Source organism: Cuculus canorus, chromosome 3, assembly GCF_017976375.1.
Source record: "Cuculus canorus isolate bCucCan1 chromosome 3, bCucCan1.pri, whole genome shotgun sequence".
Lineage (NCBI taxonomy): Eukaryota > Metazoa > Chordata > Aves > Cuculiformes > Cuculidae > Cuculus > Cuculus canorus.
Genome location: NC_071403.1, coordinates 100,719,733 through 100,734,031, shown reverse-complemented (window position 1 = coordinate 100,734,031; position 14,299 = coordinate 100,719,733). Strand labels below are relative to the sequence as shown.

The 14,299-nt window shown below is 36.5% G+C and overlaps 1 protein-coding gene across 1 annotated transcript in view; it reads right to left on the bottom strand.

Moving 5' to 3' along the window:
- Nucleotides 1-14,299, bottom strand: part of PRKCE (protein kinase C epsilon) — a 287,221-nt gene that overhangs the window by 74,153 nt on the left and 198,769 nt on the right. The window lies entirely within an intron of this gene.

Genomic DNA, 14,299 nt, shown 5'->3' with positions numbered 1-14,299 from the left:
TTTCTTCCTAGATTTATTCCTTTTTTCCAGCTCATGGAATATTCTGGGAATCAGCTAAAAAATAACATCAACACTTTTACCATCCATTTGTTTTATCACAGAGCACAGCAGTAAGGTGGTAAGTATTGATGGATTTGCAACATCTAGCATTGCTTTACTTGGACAATTGACTTGAAATAAACAACATCACGATGCAGTATTAACCTGTTGAAACTTTCTGTAGGGAATAACTGTCAGTTATTTAAAAATAATAGATACATTTCTGCCTCACACTGGATTCAGACACGGGAATTTTCATAAACAACTTTTTCAAGAGCTTGCCCATTTACTTAGCTGTCTTTTTGGAACTTGGCTTCAAGTAACCAAGCTTTAAAAATCTTCAACTACAGCCCACAGACAGCAGCAGAAATGCTTTAAGAAAAACAGGGCACCTACTAATAAACACGGTGCTTTCACAATTAACTTATTGTTGGACAGGGCCTTTTTGTAGCTTTTGAGGACTATCATAAAGACTCAATAAACATAGTTTTAATCCCCTCTCACTTCAATGAACGTGCATGATAAATTCACCGTGTGCAACACAGATTCATATTAAATGGCAGACCAGCACATTAGGTGGGAAGACCGGACAGATGTTTAGAAAAAGTCAGCAATTATCTTTTTTGTCTGCTACAGATAAACCTATAGTAACACTTTAGATAGCATCCTGGGGATTCCGCTATAGAGACAAAGGAGTGCCTGTTGTGGTTCTCTAGGAGAGATGTGAATTCAGAAACAATGTCCACAGGAGAAGATACAAAGTCAAGATAGAAGCCAGGACTGCAAATAATATTGTGAAAGATGTGTGCTACAGATTTACAGCAATCCTGCCTCAATGCAAGCTTCTCACGTTGCATGCTATTAATTATGCACTCTTTAAAAAACACAGAATACTGGACATGATGAAACACTACATCAATATTACACATAACATATCCATTCCTACACAGGAAATAATCTATTGAAAAGATCTGGGAAAAAGTCCTTAATATTACCTTTCAATTCCCATGACTTCTGAATAGATGTGGTGATGTACAAACTAGGAGGTGACAATTACACTTAGTCTCTTGTCATCAAAGGTAGACTTTCCATTAATTGCACAACTGCATGTATGTCACTGACATCACTTTGAAAAAGGAATTAATGATTATGCTTCAGACACTGCTGTAGACTCCACTTTACTGGAGACTTACAACAAATTTAGTAAATGCAGTCAAGGTAAGCCAAAGAATCGATCCCTCTGAAGAAAATAAACAATATAACTGAAACTATTTAAAGACAAGCCCAGCTAAAACTAGTGTCAAATTATGTACACCCCCGAAGTGAGTGAAATTTACTTATAGCAGTAAGAGCAGGTTTTGTGACTAAAGGACTAAGCTTGATTTCCCATCCACTGCAAATATAGGTGTGCATACAAAATTGCATGTGTTTTGTAAATAAATGTAAAAAACCGCTCACAAGAAAACGTAAAAGAACATTACAGAAGCAGATGCTCAAAACCCAAGAAATACCAGAACTAAGAATACTTGTAAAACCTCATCTATTCCTCCTTTGCCTCTCAAACCTGCCCTTTGTTTTTGTTTACTTGAATGACAACTGCGTTTTCTTTTTAAACCCCACTTTATTACTACAGGAAAGCTTAAAGAAACGTTGTAAATGAAGCTGATTTGTGGAGAAAGGAAGGATTCAGAATTAATTATCACCCTAAACAGAGGGAGTCTGTCCTTGCTTGGTTACATCATCAACTCTACTAGCCAGACCTCTTACTTAAAAGTGTTTAAGAGTTGTTTGCTACCTATTTCTCTTCTTCTGCATGCTCTCTGCAGAAGCTTCGGACAGTGACATATATGGACATGTCTGAAGTAAAACTGAAAGTGTTGTCCATAGAGTATAAAACACTAAAACGATATTAATACGCTCTGGGCCCAATTTTGTTCCATCAAATTAGGATATAGCTAATAAAGATGATTAGATTTGAGCCTGATCAACTTCAGCTCTCTACCTGAAGACAGACTTCATCTCCAGTTTCCGTGCTGCACTTAGGCAGAACAAATCTAGGCATAGGTGTTGTTCTACAAAGACAAAAGTGTTAAAGATTATGGTTGTGATCCCTCTGTATCCAAGGTCTCCAGCTGTAAAGCGGTCATAGCTATTTGAATAGCTCCCAAGGAGCACCCTGTTTTTTGTTTTGAGAAGCATTCAGGCACGATGGTAAAAGAACCATAAATATACAGACTGGGAAATAAAATCACATAACGTTTACACCTGACACCTAAACAAGGCATCACACTTATCACCTATCACACCTACAGAAAAAGACACCTCCTCTTCTACTACAGCAACAGTCTGAGATAAAAATGTACGCAGTCATGTAATTAAGGAGTGCAGCATACTGAATGCTCAGAAGGCTGAATTACACAGGAAATCTCAGTACAGCAGTGAATTTTCCTAATTTCTTTAGAAGTAACTGTTTGCATATAGGAGGAAGATATTAGTGCATTCTTTGCCAATCAGTTCCTACTAGATCTAAATGTGGGTAAATCACTGGACTAAGAAGTTTTGGGGAGCTACCGTGTGAATTCTTACATTAAAAATTCCAAAGTACAAGACTTTATACAGCATCTTAAGAGATTTATATGGAGGGGGAAAAAAACACCTTTTCCTTACAAAAGTGATGCAGGAGGTCAGGCAAAAGTAAGAAAACTAAACCAAACATCTTCTTAGAAGTCCTCAAGGAGTTCCACAGAACCAAAATTTCACCTTTCACTACATTTGTGCATAGGAAAAATCCTCTAAATGAAGGGAAATTGATCTTGGTGTGGCTGGCTAACCAAGTCAACTTTAGAAACTGTTGCCTTTCTTTTTGTCTTGTCAGCAGGTAATGTAGTAAAGACTGGGTTTATATCCTTGAAGGCGTGCCCTACAATATCTAGGGACACATTACATTCGAGGTGCTGACGGAGAAGGGACATGTTTAACCTTGGCAGGGGGAAGAAGGGGAACTTAACAATAAGCAGTTTTCTTTTCAAGCAGCAGCTGGTTTCTTGAACTTCGCTTAAGCAGAGGAAGTAGCATCCAGCTGGGCTATTGCTATAACAAAGGGGCTGCGCAGAAAGGAGAGGAAGAAAAAAAAAATCTTTCTTCTTATATAAGATTCTTTGTATGTCAGCATACTTTCTTGGAGCTATTCATTGCTGGAATCCTCTCTTCTCCTTTAAACTTGTTGCTGGAGAAAAGCTGAGGATTTGAGCGATTTCAAAGTATTGCAAAAATTGTTCCAAAGGGGGGAAAAAAAAAAAGGCAACTAAATATCATTGCCCTGCCTCATAAAAGAAGAATGTTTAGCACAAGCACTATTGTGATAAGTGCCATGCAAGGAGATACACTCAGAGAAACTGCTCCCCCTTCCCGCCCCAAGGACTCTTGGATACCCTGACAATATTTATTTTAGGCCTATAAAAAATAGAAGGAAAAAAGCAAGGACAGAGGGGAACAAAATGAATGCTCTGGCAGCTCTGGAGGGCTCAGAAGTCACTCTCTCCACACACTCAGATGTGACCATTGGCTAGAAATTCAAACTTCTGTGTGATCTTCCCAGGTGTTGCTACTAAATGTTGTTGCTCTTAGCTATTCCAAGAGAAAAAAAAAAGAAACATACTAAGCCAGAAGTTGCGTGGTAAGAAATTGTCCTGATATGAGAAGATAAAAGTGCATATACATTCTCAAAACAAATGAAGATGACCTTTGAAGTCTGAAAGCAGCAGTGGAACTCCCGACAGTCATTGTCCAAGCAAAGGTCTTAAAAATCTGTTTTAGAGAAGACTGCCAACTATACACACAGGGTTTTATACTTTGGAGCTTATTCTGGGATGGAGAACAACCACTAATGGAAAAAGGATTACAAACCAAAGCACAGTCAGAGAACTTCTGGACAGGAAAGTCCCCATGCTCCAGGGAGAAAAATTGTACAAGCCCGCAGGCACCTTTGGCAGATGCTGTTAGTGATACAGGGATGTTACCGGTACTGCAGACATTCACTATAACCAATTACATTTCTGTGACTGTTAAAGGACTAACAAAGTGGAAATAGAACAATGACTTTCTGTGTTATTCTGATCTTCAAGTAAAACCACCAAAGCCAAGAAACTACACAAGCAACTCCTCATTATTGAAATGAAAAAGTGACGTACTCCTCAAAATGTCCAGATTATTCTTTACTGTAATCCAGAAACTTCAAAGAAAAAACACACAAGAACAGGAAATTTTAATATCTACTAAAAACCCCCAATATAGCCATTCCAGCAGGCCGTTCCTAAATGTCAACAACCTTTGTGTCCTGTACATTATAGATGTAGAGTTCATACAGTTGATTTTACAAGAGTTATGACATAGCCTGACAATCGTGATGGCTTAATGGCAGCTTTGACATGTGGATTCTTTGAGTCCAGATTACATAATTCAGTTGTAAGACATGTTATTCATCAAAAATGATCACTGTGGTCCAACATACATGTTATATCTCCCAACAATTCTGGTCACCTGAACACCAGTAAAAATGCTTCTACACTTCTATCTTGCCACTTGCTTGCCTGTATACACATATATGTACAGCTACATACTACTTCCACAAAATTATTCAATAGCCAATGTATTTCTGATACATGATTGAATTCCTCATAGTGCTTTTAACACACAGTAGACTATTCATGAGGATAATCCTGCAGAAACTGCTTTTGTTAAGCTCCTATCAAATGAGTTTCCCAGGGAGGTGGTCGAGTCACCTTCCCTGGAGGTGTTTAAGGAACGGGTGGATGAAGTGCTTAGGGACATGGCTTAGGGAGTGTTAGGAATGGTTGGACTCGATGATCCAATGGGTCCTTTCCAACCTTGTGATTCTGTGATTCTGTGATTCTGTGATTCTGAGTTTGTTTTCTGTGAATTGCCTAATCTGCTGTCACATTAAGATTCGCTTGCAGTATCTACACGAGAGACCTTGTGAGCAGACTGATCAAACTGACCCTGCTTTCTAAGCCTAAATTTTACTATGATTTTATGATGTTATTTGACATTTTTTAAAAAAAAGAATTATTAAAATATGACAGGTTTAAAATAAAATTGAGTCTGAAGACACAGGGAAAGCACATACAACTAAGCAGGGGAACTTATAAATAGAGTTAATGAACAATTCTGAAAGTCAGTAGCTCCTATAAAAGTGCCCCTAAAACCTCTAATCTACACACACACACAAATATTTGTAAACTGAAAATAAAAAAAAAAGTTCCTCCTTTTTTTCTTGCCTTTAGCATTATAATGACAACATTAATGACAAATGGGTAACTGATTTCCTCAGCACAAGCAAGAATATATAGGAATAGTTTAATCATCTCACTATTTTAGAAGTCCTTTTCAACGATCCCACAAAAGGAAATGAAGACACCCTTCACAATGTGATAAGGCAGAAAATTATTCTGATTCTAGCCGAGTAATCCCCACAGGCATAGATTTTTAGAACGTGCATAAGTCCCAAATGGTTTTTATTTCTATATGAAAACAATAAAATTATTTTCTAGATTACAGAAGATGATGCAAGTAATTTTATGGCACACATTTTAAGTTAGAATCTGACTTCTTAAGGAAAACTGGAAAGTTTGCAGTAAGTTCAATTTGACAAATTCAAATTTACTCAACTCCAGTCTTTGCATCATGAATTTTCAGATAAATATAATAAAACTGTTCTTTAGGATGTAATGTTTAATATTTCAAAATTTATCTCTTGTCAACACTATATCTCTTGAAGTTTCTCTTTAGAAAATCAGATTCTAACTGTTGTTTGCATGACTCTTCCCCTATGCCACTGTTGGACTTAATAATGTTTTTCCTGCCACATAAGCATGTCTATAAGAAGCCCAAACAAGTTCAGAAAGAGTTATATAACATTTTTTGCATTTTTTGGGGACTATAATTAAAGCGATAAGATTATGGCAAAGATCCTAGAACAGATTAAGCACAGAATACTATGATGAATGAAAGTTTGGGTCATTAAAAGTGCAAACCTAGATTTTTTTTCTTTAAACCACACACAGTTCAACATCTAGGACATAAAACTTTGCACTTAACAAACACCTTTAATGGAGGTCAGCAACAATACTGGTACATATATTAAAAAAAACAAACCCAAACACACACAAAAAAAAAAAAAAGAAAAGCCCCCAACCCCAAAATTTGGTAGTAGCAAGCTTGACTCAATACGTCTGTGCTGCATCTAGGTTGAAAGTAATTACACAAAAGGACATACCTAGACATAGATATAGGAGTTATTAGGGGGAAAAACTTTTTAAGAACTCCTGACAGGGATAACTTGGATGTGCATAGGACCTAATCAATCTCTGGATCCAGGTAAAGTTTCATAGATATTGAAAACCATCTGAAGACAGCACTTAGTATTTACTTTAGCACAATGAAGTGCTGGGTTAGAAAACTGGAAAAGAAACAGTCACTCAGCCTCCAGCGTGTGTAGCATTGGTTTACAGCAAAGGGAGCCTTTCTGTTCAAAGATAGATCTGAACAGCTTACCAATATAATATAATCCCACATATTTCTCTTCACATAGATAATTTCTCTCTGCATGAAAAATGTGACTGTTGTAACACAGAAAAGTAACCACATGGACATGTGTTGTGACCCTCCTCTTGCTAGGTATCATTTCCATGCATCATCAGTCATAAGCCTTCAACATTGAGCATTCTTCTTCCCAGTGCCAAGGAGTTTCAATGTATTTTTTGCAGTCCAAAGCATTTTTATGTCGGATTCGAACTATTTCTCCACTACTGAGTCACGCAGAAACATAAAAAAAGATAATAAATCTTCTATTAGTACATACTAATGAATTTAAGTAGAATCCATGTTTTAAATCGCTGCAGCAGATGTAGCTTTCATCTGTAATTTGAATGTGGGTTTAACCACGCATACAAAAATTCAAATCAACTGAAGAAGAAAGCCAAGATATTTTGGAGAGTAAGAAAAACCTTCTTTAAACAGCTCCAAAAGTTTTAAAATTATAGCAGATATATTAAAGAAATCGTTATGAAAATAACTAACTTGAGCATAGGGGAAGCTGGATGAACACTGAATGATGAGGATAGGGATATGTTCTAGTAAAAGCATATGTGCTTTGGGTGCATGAAATATACAAACATATTCTTGCAAATGTTTTATCTACATGCTTTGGCCAGAAAAACAGTGACAGACTTGTTTCCCTCTCATGAAACATACTGTTCTTCATCCTCTTTTTTGATTCAGAAAATTAAGTAGAAAGTCTTTAAAAAAGTAGTCTGAAGTGTGTACAAACACTCAGTCAATTGGGTTTCAAGACATACGAGAGAACAACTCAGGATACACAATCAAAACAGCATTGGAAACTCACTTTTGCATGTCTTTCATGTCATTTCATCTACTTGTCTTTCTTATTTTATTCATTTCATCGAACATACTCCAATAAGAGTGGGTAAGGCACAAAGTAAGTGTAGCCAGCAGGTTAAGACTTGTATCTATCTTATTAAAACATGGGACTTTAAGACTGCAGACTTCAAACCAGCAGCCCTGTGCTTGGCAGTGATGCTAAGCAGAGCAGCAGTCAGGGAGCAGGGCTGATCCTGCCTAGAGAGCTCAGAGTTCTGCCAGGGGATAATGACAGGCAGTCACCGGGAATATCTGAGAAAGTGAAGACAAAATAGCCTGAAGAAAGAAGAACACACAAGGATGTGCAAGTTCCTGAAAGATCAATGTGTCTGCAGAGTGCCAACACCAGTGTACATTATAATTGCTCTGCAATCTTTAGCTGTTTTCTAAATTAAGTGCTGCATTTGACATACAGAAATGTACTGGCCATTTTTTTTCCTGTCCCTTAAAAATCCACATTCAGGTATTTTACATTCCATTTGGGATCAACCACTACAAGTCTTCTATGGCACAAGTAACATACTGTCTAATCCACATAATCTAATACTATACAAAAGTCAAAGAAGTACTTCTGAAGATGGATGTGGAAAATTATGGCATGTTACCTTAAGAGTATAATTAATTTATGTATAACAACTACTAATTTATTGACTATAAACACTAGAATTACCAACAAATAAAACTAATTGCACATGCTGTTCACATATTTGCAGTGACAAAAGCTGAATTTCTAGCAGATGACAAAACGACACATCTCATCTGCATCACATCATGGCAAAAAAAAAAAAAAAAAAAAAGAAAGCTAATGTTTCTGACCCTTCTGAAGTCAGTGGGAATATAACCATTATCTTCAAAAGGATCAAAACTGATCCACAAATCTTGTTTTCCATTCTCATGAGCAACTTAATAGCAATCATGAGAATAATGAGTTTAGGGTCACATCTAAGGTGATTACAGCCACAAAACACCAATGTGAAAAGACTACAGGTTCAAATTTTACTACTGTCTTAAGAAGAAAATCTATTGCTGTCTGGGATTTCACAGTTGGCTTACTGTTCCAGCAGTGAACTGCTACTGAGGAGAGCAACAGCCGCCTCCTCACTTGCTGCCCCTCAGGCACCAGCGAGTGCCAGGTAGGTTAGAGCTGCTTACTGACACACAGATTGCTTTTTTGAACTTTAGTTTTCAGCTCTACCAGCAAAGCGATCCAAGGAATCCATGCAAGCGCTCACAGATGCAATGGAAAGACTGGATACCCCCAGCAAAAGGGAGCAGAGGGGAAGACATCTTCATCCATCAACAGCAGCATGGTCTCAGATCAGTATACACACATCATGAAACTGCGCTATTAATTGGTCATGTTCAAATGGCCTGGAATAAAACACTAGTGTTTTGGTTTTATACAAATAGATCCAAAATGTTTATTTTCTATTTTTCACCCCTCAATAGATAATTCCACTTTTTCAGCTTCATTAGATTAAGCGCAGTCACTATTAAAACAAACAGAAACCAATTCCTCCACAAATTGGGCAATAACCTGAATAAAGTTTTCAATGACTTACACGTGAGTGTCAGATACATTTCTGTATTCTTTCCATAAACGTTCTCATCAGATGACAGAGAGCAGCAGTAAAATGTTATAAAACATTGCTAAAATCTATATAGTGCCATCACACCGTAACTTGCTTTCATCATTATGAGCCTGATCAAAAGCAAAGTAGCTTTTATGAGTTCTGGATCAAATCACAACTCCAGTTACAACTTTTGCAGCTTCACTTAATTGTTCCATACAAACAGTGATAACATAAGAACATGAATTTTATTCTTTAAGACAACACTTTAAAGACAGAGCTTTCAGTAGCCTTTTCTCAATATCAAGGCTGACCATAAATAACATACGAAGATTAAAACATGCAAAAATAGCTACAGGTTTTGATAAGCAGTAAGTAAAAATGAAGTATGTTTATAGATTCAGTTGTGTCGCTAACCTGTCAAAAATCCCATCTCATGTGTGTAAAACCAATAAGTTTTAAAGCAGGTTAAACAGCTTTTTACATTAAGAAAATAAGCAGAAACAGCCAGTGGCCTGGTGAGATTACAAACATCAGCTGTCAAAATGTCAGTGGTATTTATGAACAGTGGAGTGATGTAAGCTTCATAATACAGAAAACATGGAAAATTCCTTCCAGGAGTTTTTTTTCACTACATGTGAGAAGTTAAGGCAAAATGTCTTTCCTTAAGTAACGCATGAATCCTCTTTGGATAATGCAAACAGGATTGGGGTGAAAATTTTAAGAAACCATCCTTAATAGGTATTTTTCTGAATTTCTAAAAAAATGAGTAGCTGTATCTGTGATCGCTGACACATACTATCCCTCTCTCCCTTCTGGTACATAGATGCATTTATGTTTGAGCTCTCGTAAAGAAAATTAAGAAGCTATCTTTCTTTTCATTATAAATTAACTGAATTCATTCTGCGTATCAGAGAGAATCAGGATTGTATTTCTTTTTCTAATTTCAATTATTTTAGTCTTTAAACTTCAAGCCATGGAGTGTTCTGTTCCTGAAGTGGCAAAGCCTACAGGAACAGCTTCTTCCTCACATTCATCACTATCTTGAAAACTACAACTGGTGACTTCTATATTTCAAAACTGATGTCAAACACTAATGTAATTATTTTTAAATTAAATAAATTAATAAATGCAGTAACTCCTAATGCATTTATTTTAATTTTCTTTTATAGCTTTTGTGATGTTATGTAAAACAGGGCAAGGAGAGGGCAAAGTTTTTGTAGTCCTTAGCTCAGAATCAAATTTACATTCAGGATACAAGAATTGATCCGATAGACCAACACAGCAAGCCAGTAAAGCAGACCAATGCAATCAGTGTCTGATAACGACCAAGAATTAGAAACGCATCTTTCAGGAGAAAAAGAACACCAGTGGGTTATATTTCCGGCTTTGTAAGATCACAAAATGTTGAACTCACAGTTTATATTTGCCTCAGTGGTTTCACATTGCATTTCTACAACTATTCCTGGACTAAAACATGTTCAGGGAATATGACATGCTGTAACCTTGGCTCAGTGCAATATTTCATTCTAAGAAACAGTATATTAATCATTAAAAAATGTTCTCTTGAGTTAGGAACAAAAGAGCAGTGGTAACAATTTGCACGAACTTAGCCTTTGTGATTCAATAAGTACTGCAGCAGTGATTAGAAGCTTCCCATTCTGTACTTTGTGGTCATTCTAAGCCAGCATTTCAAAGCAAACTTCAGTTGTGCTGATACAATTTCCCATGCCTTTAGTTCCACAGGAGAGAGATCTTTTTGAAATTTTCCCTAACTTTCACCCCGAGGCTTCATGAGAATCCTTTGAAGTTTACAACCTATAGTTTCTACGGGACAACAATTTACAAAATTCAGAGGAAAGCTTTAAGGGAAGATCACAAATTGTTACATGTTAAATTAACAGACATTTACCCTCACAAGGAAATAAAAGGAAAAGGAAAAATAGTTAAAAACCTCAGAATTTTTCATTAACAGATTATCAGGTTTTTAACCTTCTAAGCACTCTACTTATACCCTCAAATAATTTTATTTGTAGTCTGCTTATCTTCCTGAGACCATCAGTAATCTCATAAAGGCAGCAGCTTGCAAAAAAACCTTGCGGGTAGGACCAAAAAATGATATAATTCTTCACTGTATTAAGATAAGATCTGGGAACTATTTTCATAGTTTAGATTTCTTTATTCAAATATGACACTTTAAATTCATTTTCCAAAGACACAATGTTCTCTCTGCTGTCTGTTACTTAAATAATGTAATTTAGCATTTGGTTCAAGAATATTTTCAAAAAGAATCCATAAACTCTTATGTCCTCTAACCTCTGCAAGCAGTAGCTTCCGCGTTTCCTCAGAGAACGTAAACAACTTTAAAAACAACACACTACTAATGGATAAAACATTACTTTTCTCTGGACAAGGCCAGTAAATAAACCTCCTTTCTCTCAATGCTATTTGCAGAATGATGTTAACTGTGCAATCAGATAATGGTAACGAAGTGTTAATGAAGTCTGTATGGTGTATCAAATACAGAACTTAGCAATACTTTACGTTCTAGGGAGCTGCCTGTGCCGCCTTAGACCCAAATCATTAGTCTAAAAACCAATCCAGTTAAAAAGCAGAGTGAAACAATACGCAGATATCGGGTTACATATGTGGCTGAGATTACATGTTAGCCTGAGGGATATCTGAACCACTTCAAGTGTTTTATATAATAATACAACATTGAACTGCAGTGTGGAAAGCAGTTAATCTCTTCAGGCATATCACCCAGCAACAATTCCCTCCTAACTTTTCCCACAGATTCATGGCAAATTTCCAAAAGTTCAGAGGTTTGGTGAGCTTAAGCCTCTTTAAGTTCAGATTCCTATCTAAAACTCACTCATTTCTGATCCAGAATTCTCATTAGATATGATCTTCCCGTGTCTTGTTCTGCTATAAAAGCTCTGCAAGCTTCCTTTCCTATGCCGCTGCAATACAGCGGTTGCCATTAAAGGACTCGCTCTTGAATACTGCAGGCTCGAAGGAGATGCTTATATATGCGATGCACAAAGTGAACATGTAGCACAAGTCTGTATGAGTGAGAGCTCAGCAACACGACCACCAAGTTTCTCACATCTGAATGCAACCAAAGAGGACTTTTCAGAAGTTAAAATATATCACAGTGCTATAACGAACTTTAAGTACCTGTAGATGGCCTCTTTTCCTGCCCAAACATTATCTCACTGTACTCTTTGATTGTCTAATAATATGAGTAGTGAGGTTTCTTGAATATCCAAAGCAGCTAATTAACTTCCCTTTTAGAACGTGTTCTCCTACTGCATGGGACCATAAATGAATTAATGGGTTACACTCATCAATATATCCAATACAGCTATTCTAATTTCTGAAAGACTTGTCCATACCCTATATTTCTTTAAGAAATGCTCAGATATATGTGCTAAGAAGTAGCTGAATTAGGTTTAAAATAACCTTTATTTCACTTCTACTTCAGAAATTCAGCACAAGAACACTGCAGACTGAAAATGTGAAAGAGGATGGCATCACTCTTTGGCATCCTTCTCAATTAAGTCTAATGCATTATGCATGATGCCCTTTTGGCTCTGGCATGACATTGCCAGCTGTGGTTCACTGCTTAAGTTCCTGACAGAAAAGCGCAAGATACTGTAACGCTTATCTCTTTCTTTCAGTACTTTAGCTCCCAGTGAGGAAAAATGTAACTTGCTAACTGTTCTATCAAATTTGTTATGTACTAGTTACCTGTATTACAGCATGTAATATTTTATATCTAATGTATGAATAACAATACATTATGGAACGCATACCAAAACACCTGTAGGGAATCCTGTTGTGTTTTTTTTTCTATCTGAGAAACTTCAGTACACTTAGTTGCTATTTCCAGGAGATCAGATATATTATTTCACTACTGCAGACAATAATGGAGAAACATTGCAGCTACATAAGTTTGGAGATTTTTAATGATATAGAAACTACATTCAGAAATATAATTATAAAGAACGATATCAATATTTATACTGTACTACAGGTTTATCTGTTTGCAGATGTGGTATTAAGAGGATTTCTCCACTCCAGGGTGGAGAGTAAAACATCATGCTCTCTATCATTTACATTTCTAAACAGTTTCTCACTTTTAACAGGGCCCACAAACAATGTGCAAAGATTCCACCCCATTACGTGCAAAATCACTGTCTTTGGCTCAGGAAACATCCAAGCCATTGCTCTCCTGATACTGGGACAGTATTCTGGAAAAATGTCATGAAACGCTTTACCCTGTACCTACATTATTTCTGTAGGTACATCTGCTTTTGCACTGCTAGAGACAGAGCAGACTGGGTCAAACAAGCCGCTGGCTGTTCTTACATTAGTACGTCTTATGCAGTGCCCCATGAGATCAGAGCCTGCTATTGCCTTTTCTTTGGTCCTTTGTACAAATTAGCTTTCCAAAAGAGAAGGGAAGGAATCTAGTAAGCAGTTAAAAAATCATGCTTCAAGAGAAAAAAATTACATGAGCACACAGAACTAATGAAAACTGATAAATATGTGCAAAATCCTTAGTCTACATATAACATTTTCTGATCAACAGGTTTTCGTAACCCTTCCTGAAAATGAAGCTCTTTATTATAAATATCCATTTATCTATGTAAGCAACACACACTGATTTTTTTGTTCTATATGATAAACATGAGCTACCTGAGCCAGGCTTTCTTCAATACCTATTAAGAGTCATTATTTATACCTCTCCTCAGCACCTGGATTTCTGTAGTTCTATAAATGCAAACAGTGACCTTTAAAAGCATTAATTGTATCTACTTTATTTTCCATACTTTCCTGTTTCCAGGACATGACTAATTTGTAACAAAGCACACGCTTCACACAGCTGAAAACCCTGGCAATTCACATGTATAAATTAGTCAGACAACAGGAAACATTGCCCAAAATTATGCCATCATTTAAGCCATCCAAACTCTGTAATTACTAAAGCAGTTCAGAAGAAAATAGTGTGTTTTATCTTCAGTGCACAGTTTTTTCTACAATTGTGGAAGCAGTTTTAGGGGGCAGAATTTTGCATTGATTATTTTAATACTGGATTTCTGAAGATAGAAAAGAGAAAGTATCGGTATTGACTTTTCAAGAAACCACTTACCAGTTAAGAGTATTTGAATTTACTTATCCTGTGAGATTCTGGGAAGCTTCTTGGAAAAACTTATTTATAGAAA